Source organism: Sciurus vulgaris (genome assembly GCF_902686455.1).
Source record: "Sciurus vulgaris genome assembly, chromosome: 19".
NCBI classification, from domain to species: Eukaryota; Metazoa; Chordata; class Mammalia; order Rodentia; family Sciuridae; genus Sciurus; species Sciurus vulgaris.
Window position 1 is genome coordinate 30,038,252 of NC_136480.1, and position 14,389 is coordinate 30,052,640.

General features: G+C 39.9%; 1 long non-coding RNA gene across 2 annotated transcripts in view; it reads right to left on the minus strand.

The window, feature by feature from the left end:
• Nucleotides 1-391: 391 nt before the first annotated feature.
• LOC306650419 overlaps nt 392-14,389 on the minus strand; it is a 134,828-nt gene continuing 120,830 nt past the window's right edge. For both annotated transcript variants that reach the window (XR_013760920.1, XR_013760921.1), the window contains one exon: nt 392-487. This is a non-coding gene — a long non-coding RNA (uncharacterized lncRNA). The remainder of the gene's footprint in view (nt 488-14,389) is intronic.

The following is a 14,389-nucleotide window of genomic DNA, read 5'->3' on the forward strand; positions in this document are numbered from 1 at the left end:
TATCCAATCTAATAAATCCCAGCCTCCATCATCTCATTGCACCTTCTTTGTAGTGTCTTTAAATGATCCAGTTTCTTTTGAATGGGATTACTGTTATCAGTTAAATTAAAACATTACATATTAAATTCATGGCACCCCTTATTATATAGCAACAGCAAATAATCAATAGCATTCCTATTATCAAGAATATTTTGATGAATACAAATTTTCAGAAGAATTAACAATTTCCACTGAGCAGACCCAAATATTACAATGAGTGCAGGAAACCAAAGATGGAACAGATTTTTGTACCGGGTCACCTCCAACAAGGATACAGCACAATAGTAACCAGCATAGTTGTGGAATTTTGCAAAAATTTTACAGAAATGTAATGAAATTACCTGTTAGCAATTATCCCCCCAAGCCATTAGATGATTCAAAGATCAAGGGTCTCTTGAGCCTCTTGTTCATGTCAGAGGTTCATTCTTTGATTCAGGGTTCTCTTCATCTAGGATCAAATGGAATTTGGGAATCAAATTTTGAAGTCCTTGATGACAACTCATGATGATAAATGGGTCTCACATACCTGGCAGGAATCCAGACAGAACCTGTATGAGTAAAAATAGGATATCACCTTGTACTGAAATTTACAGGATCCTGCCATATCAGATCTGGTGGAACTCAATATTTTATATAAATCTTTCATAGTGGTAACTTAGGGGTAAATTGTCTGTCCAAGGCAGAGGACTGACAATGAGTATTACCTTCATATTATATATGAAAGTCATTTATTGTGAACAAGGCAATATTGAAAGCATTATTAATAAGTGAAAGTCTGGTCCCCACTTTTTTAATGCACATTTTAAATGCGTGATATACATGTTCAAGTAAAGCCTGTCCAGTAAGATTTTGGAGAATTCCATGGGTTAGAATTATATGCCATTGATTACAGAACTGAGCAAAGGCACTAGACATATAAGCAGGGGCACTATCAGTTTTTAAATGATTAAGTTTATCCACACTGGGAATGCAAAGGAACAGGTGAGAGATACAGGCTGAGACTCTTTCTGAATAATGGACACTGGCCCATATAAGACCTGAGGATATATCTATGATAACATGGAACAAAGACTAGGTGTTTAAGGGAGGAAGATGAGTTATATCCATCTTCCAAAGGGCATTAGAATGTAAACCTTGAGGGTTCATGTTTTCCTGAGTAGAGGAAGGAAAGAAGGTCCAAGGAGAGCAATTATTAATGAGAAAACAGGCCTGTTGAGAGGAAATAGAAAAGATCTTTATTAAAGAGTGAGTATTTTTTGCTGGTGGGGATGCAAATTAGTGCAGCCACTCTGGAAATCAGAGTGGAGATTCCTTAGAAAACTTGGAATGAACCCACCATTTGACCCAGCTATCCCACTCCTTGGACTGTACTCAAAGGATGTAAGATCAGCATTCTACAGAGATACAGTCACTTCAATGTTCATAGCTGCTCAATTCACAATAGCCAGCTTGTGGAACCAACCTAGATGTCCTTCAACTGATGAATGGATAAAGAAATTTTTTGGGGGGAGGTTTAGTGTTAGGGTTAGAGTTAGGGTTAGGGAGGGGGGCAAGAATGGAGGAAGGAAGGACTGTATAGAGGGAAAAGAGGGGTGGGAGGGGTGGGGGAAGTTAAAAAATAACAGAATGTATCAAACAACATTACTCTATGTAAATTTATGATTACACAAATGGTATGCCTTTATGCCATGTGCAGAGAAACAACATGTATCCCATTTGTTTACAATAAAAAAAGAGTCAAAAAAAAAGAAATTTTGGTATACATACACAATAGAATATTACTCAGCTATAAACAATAATAAAATTATGTCATTTGCAGGAAAATGGATGCAATTAGAGAATCATGCTAAGTGAGATAAACCAATCTCAAAATACCAAAGGACGAATATCTCGCAGATTAGGTGATGATGACACATAATGGGGGGTGGGGGCAAGAATGGAGGAAGGAGGAACTGTATAGAGGGAAAAGAGGGGTGGGGGAAAGGAAAATAACAGAATGAATTAAACACCATTACCCTATGTAAATGTATGATTACACAAATGGTATGCTGTTACTCTATGTACAAACAGAAACAACATGTATCCCATTTGTTTGCAATAAAAATAAATTCAAAAAAGAGTGAGCATTTTGATGAAAAAAATTGTGTGATGATTCCATTGCATCTTTTTTTTTTTTTTTTTTTTTTTTTTGCAGTACTGGGGATTGAACCTAGGGCCTTATGCTTGTGAGGCAAACACTCTACCAACTGAGCTATATCCCCAGTTCTCCATTGCATCTTAAAAGAGGATAAAGTGATTTTATATTAGTATCGGCACAAATATTTCCTTCAGTGAGCAGTCCAGGAATTTTAGTGTGACTATATATGTGAGCAAGAAATATTGAGGCCATATGACCCTATAAAAGAGATGAAGGCATGATAAACAGGAATCCAAATGAGGTGACAACATTACAGAGGAAATATGTGGCATCAGTTTGGCTATATACTGAGAGTCTGCAATGATGTTTAAGGTGCTGGGAAATATACAAAGTGCCAAAATAATTGCAGTTAATGCTGCTAACTGAGAAGAAGATTGAGACAATGTGTAATAATCAGTCAATTTTTATCAGTGAATATAGACATCACACCATAAAGTTTTCCTCCATCAGTATAGACAATAATCCCATTGGAAAGTGGAATGGAGATTATAGAAGAAGGAGCATGAAGTACTTGACAAAATAAGGAAAGGCATTCATCCAGGGTTGCATGGAAAACAATAGGAGGTAAAAATGTTAATTCAGTTTGATTATATGAAGAATATTCCAGGGTTGTATACAGTTACTTTAGGTTACATAAGTTCAGTTAACTTTCTGTATGTGCAGATCATATAAGTTGCTTGCTACTCAGAGACCACTAGTACCAAATGTTATTCTAATAAGATAATGCCTCCAGCCCTCAAGGGCAGAGAGGTTGCAGAGTGTTCCTAAGCCATTCCAACAGAAGATTTTTATTGTCCTGAGGACTTTGCTCACTCTTCTGTTCCTTGACTGCCCTGAACCTGTACAAACAAAGGCCTCATTGTTTTTAAAATTTATCAGATTTAGAAATAACTTTTGCAAATTGGCCTCTGAACAAAGCAGAGTGTAAAAATAACAACTTTATACTTGGATAAAACAGTTCTGATTAAAAAAATACATTAACCTACGTGTGCCAGATTAAAATCAATATATGTGTATGTATGTGTGTGTGTGTGTGTGTGTGTGAGTATATAGAAATTAACAAGAACCATAGAGAAAAAAATGGCATGGCCATCAATTATTTTAGTAAAGCAGCAGGAGAGAATGAGCAATGAAGAAAGAGGGAGAGAAAGAGTGAAAGAGAGAAACCAGAGAGAAGTGAAACTGACGGTTTTGCTCCTTCAGTCTCAGATCAATCTCTGGCTGAGCCTGCCGGCCTCTGCTGTCTACATTCCAATGCAAGCTTCAGCATGGTCTGGCTAGAGAAATTGATGCCTAGGGCTTTCAACCTTTTTGTCCTTGGTTGGTAATCAGGCTGGCCAGGTTTGGGTGCAGACAATTAAGAAACATCTCCCATTACTTTTGAGGATGCAGGTGCTGTGTAAGCTGAGGGTAGGGGATTTTAATATTGTTCCTTTTCATATGACTTGAGGCTGAGACCTCACTCAGAATTTAAGATACCAATTACACTTTTGATAATTATTTGAAGTAAGGGAGAACATTTGCCAGATAATTCTACACTTAAAATCTCTTCAGAAGTGTAATATTAATCTGGTGCTTTGCTCTTCACAATCCCTATAATGTGGAGCTCCCCAGATGTATTATGGGACTTGGAAATTAGGCTGCACTGAGGAAGGGTTGTTTTTCCTCAGGAACACTCTGCTTTCCAGCATCCCCATTGCCAGCAATGGGGATGTGGCTTCATGGGGGTCTTGAGATATAGCAAGATTTTGCCCAAGGTACAGTCCACCCACATCAGAAAGAGGGTTCAGGGGGTGTATTAGAAGGACTGTGGGGACAAGAACAGCAGTGACTTTTTTAGGCCTATGGATGGCTGAGGCTCAGAATTGGGGTTTAGTTTAAGATGAGTTTCTTTTTCCTGTTTGACCTCATCTTTCTTTTTGTTACAGGTCTTGAAAGCAGTATCTAAAAATTGCCTCTGTAAAGAATTGATGCCCTTTTCTAACTATTTATGCTTTTTATGTTATCAAGTGCAGACCCACTGATAAATTGGTCAGCGAGAGTATCAGTAAATGTGTGAGGTGTAGGGTTGTATATTTGGTAATGGAGTGAAGGAAAAACAAAGGTTAAAGTTATGGAACCTCAAAAAATTTGCCATTGTGTATTAAATATATTCCCAAAGCTTGGAGAATTTCTTTATCAAGCATTCTGTTCTTGTGACATGTGTGCTTGTTATCTAATTTGCAGTATAGCTGAAGTTAAGTTGTGAGTCTGATGAGGTGATTAATTTTGAGGTCAGTTTGGGAGTAGAGTTGTTAAAATTAGTAAAGAGAAAGTTCAACTTGGTGTCTGTGGGAAATGACTGGGTAACTCCCATGTTTGGAGAGGCTCAATGGAGTTGATGATTTCAGGGCAGAGAATTGTCTGGATTCATATGCCACAGGTGTGCCAGTCACTGGACTGGACTTTTTCTACTGGGGATTAGGGGAGAGTCTTCACCCAATCTTAATGGCAGGGAAAACCCAGAATGCTGACTACCTAAAGGGTAGGAACTTATCTGCTGGAAGCCCAGATAGATGGAGTCTTACCTTTCTGGGAAGAATGGGAAGGCTATTCCTGCAGGCAGGAAGAGAATGACAGGTCTTTTTGATTTATGAGGTTGCTGAGTGTGTAGGGAAGAGTAGATTTGGGAGCAGAGGAAATTGAAATGGGACAACTTTAATGCCACTAAAAATTTTGCCACAAAACCTTGCACTTTCCATGTGGCATAGAGCTACACTAATGTAGTAGCTTGTTGATATTTGGTACCCCTGTGCCGGTCAGAAACAGATGTGAGACATAAGACCTTCATGCAGCATCAGAGAATGACCCTGAAAAGCTGCCTTAACTTGCCTTTGGTCCCCCTCTCACCCACACACAAAATTTCTCTCACACAAAACCTGGCAGTTGCTCAGCTAGTGTGGACTTCAGAGGACATAAAGGGCCTACATTCTACAAGGAGGGTTGGCACAGTGAGTTTTGGGATTCAGACATAGTTTAAGTTGTTGCTGTGGTGACCCCCAACTTTCAGAAAACCACAGAAGTGCTGGATGTTCAGTGGTCACTTTCAGGACTCATCAGTCATTTAACTTTGACTGTGGGGAGAGGGAATTGGCTTTTGAGATACAGGGAATGACTAAATATAACTTTTTCTGTTTCCTGGTCTGGGAATCAAAATGTTAGCACAGAATGTCTGAGCCAGTTGCAAACTTCTTGGATAAGCACAGCATTTAATCATCAATGAAATCAATGATGAAGTACATTAAATGAGGAAAAGGTCCATCCTCTGATGGACCCACTTTCTTGGAGGAAAAAGAGCCACTGGTCAAAGTAGGAGTCTGTGCTTACATAGGTTACACTGAGAAGTGACTTATGAAGACAGCTTGTCAGCTTGGGCATGCAGGAAACGGGTTTTTGAGAATATGAAGTTTGTTTCACAGGGCAATATTTTGACTTGGGGAATAATGGAGGGTCTGTGGTCACCATACAGTGCTTATCTGCTTCCCTTCAAGGTCCCATTGTACTGTAGCTGGGAACAAATTTATTTTGGGGAAGGATCAATGGTTTGGATTCCTCTCAGAGACTGTCATTTTAGGCTTGATGGATGTCTCCTTCCCAGGACTTGTCTTGCCACTATATGATGGTCACTTCCTTTCTAAGGATTGTCCTGTCAGAGGGAAAGAATATATGAAAGTGAATCAATGCCATCCTCACTCCCTTTTCCCAGGTTACAATATTTGGGGTTTGTTATTTTCCATATCTTATGCCTATGAGCTGCCACATGGAACAGTGGGAAAGTGGTGGGTCTGATTTCCCCTGGTTTGCTGGACTCAGTTAACTATTTGCTAGTCTCAAATAAAATCATGCTGACCCATTTGCAGACTTCTAAATCTGACTTCAAAATTTCTTTTGCATTGGTGCATAGTAATCACAAGATGTTGCCTGGCACCTTGCCCATCTTCCCACAGATGATTTCTGAGCTCATTGTTCTGTGGACCCACTTCAGGAGTCAAACAGTCAAACATCCTCTGTATTGGCTAGGGTGTGTGACCATTTAGCCTCAGGAATTTCTTCATTAAGCCTGTTTCTAGAATTTTTCAGCATTTTCTATCCTATATGGCAATTCCACCATTTCTGAAAAGGAGCTTTCTCTAATTTTGTCCCTTTTTCTCATTTAATGAACTCAAACTATTTTCTCACACTCTTTGCCCAATATTGAATATTAGTGCATCCCATTTTCATCCACCTCATGGAGAAGCAGTATTCCCACTGAGTAGCTGAGCTATGAGAAATACTGCTTCACTTCTCACCCACCATCTTTCATCCCATGTTGTTGGGAGAAATCCTAGTTCTTGGCCAGCAGCAGTGAACATCTCAAGTGTGTAAACCTGCAGGGAGGAGCATTCTGCCTTGGCCACCTAGGAAAGTACACAACTCCCCCAAATTGCCTCAGTGTTACCAAGGGAACCCGTATAGGAACATGGTGGTCTTATTATCCGTGGTGCATTGTGATTGGGAAAGAAACCTATAAATCGTATATCTGTTCCTGCAATAAGTGAGTTTACAATCTGCTTGCCACAAATCTGCTTCCACCCAACTCCGGGAGTGCCAATCTTAACTCTGAGCTGCTTACCCCATGTATGAGCCAATCTGGCACAAGAGAAGCTATACCTTTTATCTTGTTTGCTACCAGAAATTGAACTTAGAAGTGCTTAAGCACTGAGCCACAGTCACAGCAATTTTTATTTTTTATTTATAGACAGGGTCTCTCTAAGTTTCTTAGGGCCTCACCACATTGCTGAAGGTAGTCTTAAACTCAGAATCCTCCTGTCTCATCTTCCTGAGCTTCTGGCATTGAATGCATGTGCAAGCATGCCTGCCCATTAACTGGAATATATTTTAGGACCATTTCAGGCCAATTTCTCCTCAAGCTTGATTGTAGTAAAATCACTTTGGGCCACATTTTCTTCACTACTTAAGGAATTACTAATTATAATACTGGGAGATGACTAATTGGATGGATGATCATTCAAGTGGACATAAGGAACTTGTTTCCTTCCTAAGAACTTTGTGTATCTCATCAAAATGTGTGAAAATAGAAAAGATTAATTTCTTTGACCTACTGATAGAAAAAGGCCATAAAAACCTCAAAGGGAAATTCAGTAAAAATTAGGATGATTGGTTTTGCATCATAAATTATCAATAGTAAGGCGTCTGTGTTCTTTGGGTGAGGGATCATTCTGCAGAGGGTATGATTGAGGCTGTGAAAATTCCTGACAATATTCTTCCTGTTTCAGTTCAACATTTTTTTTTATATCAGAGTCACATGGACAAAAAATGAGGATATAATGCAGAGCTCCCGAGGGCCTATTCACCAGTTTTCTCCATAATTTACACCTTTCATTTCTGTAACATTTTTTACAATTATTGGACTGACATAATAATATTGATGTTGATATATCATTATTAAATAGACTACTTGTTTTGTAATTCTATAACTATTGACAAAGATCATACTGCTGAGTAGTCACTGTCATAGTGACTTACAGATTAAGTTCACCACACCAAGGTTCCCCTTCTTCAGATGTTCAGTCTTCCCATTTTCCCTGAATCTCCATCAAACTTTAATGTTTTCATGGCCTATTATTTCTCATTTTTTCCTGGATTCAGTGATATGGCATTTTAGACCAGCTGTTTCCCATAGCAATATGTTTATGTGCTTCCATGTTTATTAGCCACTTTCCTTTTATTGCTGGACTTAATCCTGTCCCTTGTTCCCCAGAACTGAGGCCCAAATGGGCAATGCCATGATGACGGGCTGCCCATTATTCCTACAGTGCAGCTCATTGTGAATACATCTATTCACAGATTGGTGGACACCTCATTGCTAACCAGCATTTTTGGTACCTCCGTACCTCCCATGAGATCTCTGTCCTCAGTGTTTAGAGCTTGAGTAGCTCCCTAATGCCCATGCCACAAAGACATGTGCATACCAGATTCCCCTGAACAACCTAGCCAACAATTTTTGACAACAAATGGCCATGCACTGCCTATTTCATCTGACAGCCATCTTGAGATTTTTCTTAATGAACCACGCCAAGAAACAGAATAGGAAGTCAGAATTTTCCCTATGTAGTAATGACAATTTATTGCAACTGCTGTTACTTTACATTATAATTTTTATTTATTCCTTTTAGATATACCTGACAGTGGAATATATTTTTTTCTATGAATTGTCTTACATTTAATCAGTCAACATTACAAACTTTCATGCCACATAAAACTTCATGACACCAGGTGTGAGGGCACCTGTCAAGGGGGAAACTCAGCCTCTCTCCTTAGGTGAGTGACCTGAGAGCCAGCACGCAGTGATTGCTTGCCTGGCCTCCTGGACAGTGGTCACTGACCAGCAGGATCCTGAGTCCTGAACACAGACATTGTTCCTCTCAGGCTTTCCCTGGAACTGCGCCTGAACCTTGCGGGCGGGTGGAGTTTTGCAGTCACAGCACCCGGGAATATAGGTGGCCCAGGTCTCCAAAGCCTGGCCCGGGCTCAGGAAAACAGATCTCATTCCCAGAGGCATAGGAAGCCAGGAAAAGAATAGGAACAGCCCTGTCCACACAAGATGCTAGTTGCTACGAGGGACAGAAGGAGAAAGAGGCCAAAAATCATCTGCCAGCTGAGAAAACCAGAGGCACAGGTGCAGATGGACACCTGGAGGAAGCAACAGGGACCCAGGGCCTCCCTGGTGCCACCCACAGGGAGCCTGCAGTGCTGAGGGCTGAGGGAGCCCAGAGGGCTGTAGGCAGGTCCAGCAGCTTAGGTGGGGCTCATCCTCAGCCATTTGCTTCCTCCTGGACCACAGCATGGTGATGAACACAGGGACTAGGGAACAAGGTGAACGCAAGCACAAACATCCAGAGGCCTGGGGTCTGTGGAGACAGGAACTGCAAGACCACGTCACTCCAGGGGTGGCAGCTGCTCCAGAAGCATGTCCTCCATGCCGCGGAGCTCTATGTGGTACACTACGCGCCAGATACTGGAGTCTGAGCCTCGGTATCTTCGTCCAGGGTACAGCTGCCACATGAGAGGCAGTGGGCATGGCATCAGCTGAGTGGGGCTCAGGGCCTCCCCCAAGGTGAAGTCTTCCTGGCGCATGAGCACCTGGAAGTTATTCTTTGTCTTGATGATGATGGGCAGCCAGGTGCGCCGGTTCTCATCCACATACACGGCCTTCTCCCAGATCCACAGGCGGTCGGGGTCCATGGCGTTCTCCGCGCAGAAGAACGGGAGCTCGCCCATGGCGCCTCTTCTTCGGGCCATGCAAGACGCCAAGTGGAGCCGGGTGCGGCTGCCCAGTAACCAGTGGAATATATTTTGACATATCATGCATACATGGACTATAATTTTCCATTCTTGTGGTTGTCCATGTTAAGTTTCTCTGGTCATGTCTTCAATTATGAACATAGGAAGTTATTTCCATTCATTTCCACTCATTCTTTTGTCTTTTTGTTTACCATTCCCCTACTTTCCCTTCATTTTCCTTTGTCTAATCCAATGAACTTACATTGGATGAACTAATCTCCCCAACCCATTAGTTGCTTTAAATAGTGCTACTCTTCCTAGTGACTCGACAAACTCAACAAGTCCAGAGGTAAACTTTCTCCTCATAGCATAAAGTAATCCATGGTACCTAAAAAGCAAAAGAGATCAGGGAGCTCAAAGTAAAAGAGTAAAACTTCAGACCTGAGGTGAATGCACCCAAGTCTCCAGGGTTCTGCCAAGAAGACAAAGGACACCCCAAAAGGGAGAATTAATGCCTTCCTGTTTTCCTCCAGGATGTCCAGTGTTGCTACAAGTATCCCTTCAGTCTCTTCCTGTGATAGCCAGAACTCTGATGTTTTCTCTTAGGTTTTTTTTCATTCATTGACCTGAAGGACTTGACATAAAATTTTACATTATCCTCAGCAAATGAGGTCACCAAGAAAGGAAGCAGACAGGGATCAGACATGTTAGCCTAACATATATTAATGACTTTTATTGAATATGAACCAAGATTTTAAATCAGTTAGGTGTGTGTGCATGTGTGTATCTGTGTGTGTGTGTGTGTGTGTGTGTGTGTGTGTGTGTGTGTTTTAGATAGGGTTTTGGTACATTTTCTAGGATTCAAATGATTCTTTCACCTTAGCCTCCTGAGAAACTAGATGTATCAGTGTGTGCCATCATGCTGCCTAACCAGAGCCACATTTAACAAGTGACTCAATACTAAGTAAGTTCTGTTAGTCAGTTTTGAGTCTGTATAAAAAAATAACTGAGATAAAAACTTACAGATATACTAAGGTTTCTTCTGATTCACAGCTTTGGTTGTTTTGGTTTATCAATTGTTGATCATGTTGTTTTGGGGTGATGGGAGTGCACAATGGAACAAAATTTCAGAGAATAACAGATAAAAGGGTGGGACTCTAATGACCCCACTAGAGTATGCTCCCAATGATGTACTGGGTTTCATCTCTCCCCTTCTCTCTGTTTTTCTTTCTATGGTAGTCAGGATAGAATCCAGGTCCTTGAACATGCTAGGCAAGCACTCTAGCACTGAGTCAAATCCTCAGGTCCTAGGTCTCACCACTTACAGGCTCCCTCACATCCCAATAGCTCCATATTGGATACCAAGCCTTGACCATATAAATATTTGGGGCTGGTGAAGATCCAAACTATCAACAATGTCCTTATACCTGTAGCCAAAGACAACAAATAGAGAAACAGAACACCCAAACTCCAGACCACTCCCATGTAGCAGCCAAAAGAGCTCTGATATATGTTGAGAAATTACAAGAAATAAATTCAGTATTAACTTCAAACTGCAGGAGCATATTTGGTAGTTTTCAATAGAGTGTATATGCAACAGAATCATGTGAAAAGGGAAGCACAGATTTATTCAAATATATAAACAATATGAACTATTACCATTTACAGTTCACATTAAAAATTTAAAAACTAAATTATGAAGAATTTTTTCAACAAGAAAAAATATTTGTCATAAATATCTTTTCAGCTTTTATGTAAGTTCATGAAAGTTTATGTAAGTTCACTACTTGGCTGGAGTGCAGAATCAGATTCTAGGTGGCAGAATAAAGCACCACCTCTGGCTACTGGGTGATGTTATCCTGTGGGACTAGATGTCTGCAGAGCTGACATCATGCTTCTCTTTGCTACTAATGATGGTAATAAATTGTCAGATTCCATTTAGGCTTGCTGTACCCTCCACAGCAGTAGGAAAGCTGCAATTGTAAACTTTCGGGTCCTGTCAGTGAACATATTGCTGCTTGGGGACTGCTTGACAGTGACTTGTAGATAATGGTAGTTAATTGTGAATAATCATGTGTGATGTGATTTGTAGCAGCAATTTCATGCACCTGGAATGTTACTTACTAATATCTCAAATACTTTTCCATACCCCTAGTTAATCAGATTAAAGCTAGTTTTTATTTTATGACAGGTGCTAGAATTGCTTTGACTATCTTATCCTAGTACTATTCCAATTATCTTACTCTTTATAATGACAAAGTGTCTCAGTAGACTGGTAATCTTGTTATTGTATCTAATGTTTGACAAGACCTGTCTTGCTGTAGGTGGAAAGGAATTCCTCACTGGAAAAGAGGAAAGTTTTCCATTTTCAGACTATCATAAACAAGCACCATCTGGTAAAAAACTTTTTGATTATGCTTCTCATTTTCCAACATAATGACCCTGTGGTTTTAATTGGGTACCCATCGATACAAATGAATTGATGGCCTCACTTTTACCCAAATGGGAGGGACATATCATAAAGTGTACTAAGAACATTATTTTTATTGTAAATACATTTAGATAATATATTTGTGAGATGTATCTACTAAAAACAGAGAAGAGTAATGGCACACATGAACAATTTATGTAGCTTACAGTAAGATTTTAGTTCTAAATACTTTGGTCATGAGAAGAAAATATGGATATTGAACTGGAAAATCTAGTTCTAGAGTAAAAGGTAGGGAGTGAACAGGGTGGGAGAAAAGACAGAAGGGGGAAAGAAGATCAGAAAGTAAAGAAATAACTCATGACTAATGGAATTTCTATAATTGAGCATGAGACATGTTAAAGAGGCCTCCTTCTTGAGTGAGCCAGATTTCTGTGCATTCAGATGATTGTAACTTCCCTCAGTAACTGTGGATCCTCAGCTAATCTCCCATTTTAGTTCATTCCTCCACTTCTCTCATTCAAGTCAAGCTTAAATTTGCAGATCTGTTTTCATTATTGAGCACAAATCCACCAAAGAAGTTTTATGGGCCATGACTTCTCATAGAAGTATTTTCTGCAGCTTCTGTAGTTTGTAACTTAGCCAAGAGTCAGTGGAAACCATGGATGCCATCCCCCCAGGACTCTCATTTCTACCTCAAAAATGGAACATTTTTGCTGCTTTTAGTAGCCCTGGTTGTGTCCACCTATGGTGAAGAACCAGAGGAGCTGAGCTGGCCAGAACTGATTCACAGGCCCTGATTTCTGTCTCTGGTTGATAGTGTTAGTAACCACCAAAATTCAGAAATGGATAAAGCACAGGGAGAAGGGTTATATTGCTAAGAAAATAGAGAAATATGTGGGGCTACGCCAAAAGCCAAATATGAGTTACTCTTAATATCAACAAATGTTTATGATATCAAACACAATTACTTGTTTTTAATGCATTCCTCAAATACCTTAAGTGTCCTGCTGAATTACCATAAATTTTGGCAGATATCTGGAACATTATTTTTATTTTTATTGGTTACAGGGTGTAATTGAGATGGATATTTTCTCTGTGTGTGTGTGTGTGTGTGTGTGTATCAGGAATTTAACCCAGGGGCGCTTAATATCTTCCAGCCAGTTTTTATATTGTATTTAGGGACAGGGTTTGGCTAAGTTGCTTAGAGTCTCTCTATATTCCTGAGAGAGGCGTAGACTTACAATCCTCCTGCCTCAGCCTCGCAAGCCACTGGGATTAGAGGCATGTACCACCACACCCTGCTGCGAAATAGTTTTTTTTTTCCACTTTAGAGTATCTTTTTTTATTGTATGCTCTATTGAGTTATACATGACAGAATAATAAATTTTGACTCATTGCACACAATGAGTCAATCTATTTCTCTGGCTGTACATGATGAAGAGTCACAACATTCATATAATCATATATGTACATAGGTAATGATGTATGTCTCTTTCCAACATCTTTCCTTTCCACTGCCCCTCCTCTCTCCTCATTTTCCCCTACACAATCCAAATTTCCTCCATTCTTCCCTTGTCCTCCCCCATTATGCATCAGCAGTCACATATCATAGATAACAATTGGCCTTTGTTTTGGGGATTGGCATTTCACTTAGGATGATATTATCCAACTCCATCCAATTACCAATAAATGCCATAATTTTATTTTTCCATATGGCTGAGTAATATTCCTTTGTGTATATATACCACAGTTTATTTATCCATTCATCTAGGTTTGTTCCACAACTTACCTATTGGAAATTGGGCTCCTATAAACACTGATGTAGCTGCATCACTGTAGTGTGTTGATTTTAAGTCCTTTGGGTATAGGCCAAGAAGTGGGATATGAGCATTGGATATGTATCTGATTATTCACAAGATGACAAAGATAAAAATCAAATAAGATATAGCCTCTGAAAACTGCAAGATGAGGTAAAAATGGGAAAATATTACTACAACACGTGATGAATTGTTTGTACCCAGGAGTAAACCTAGGTATGCTTAACCTCTGAGTCACATTTCCAGCCCTTTTTATATTGTATTTTGAGACAGGGTTTCAGTAAGTTGCTTGGGTCACTCAACAAGTTGTTAAGGCTGGATTAGAAATCGTGATATTTTTAAGGTACAGGAAACCTGATGCAATGTGGCAAACCAGGAATGGAGAAAAAAATTTATTCCCTAATGGGTAAAATGAGGCGATGACTTCTGGAGGGTGTCCGAAAGAATAAAGCAAGAGGGATCCACATGTGTTTTTTGTAGTTATGTGTATGCGAGATTGATACACATTGACTGATGCGAGATTGATGTGTCCAGTTCTGTGATAAAGAATTTTTTTTTTTGCTTTTCTCCTCACTTACCATT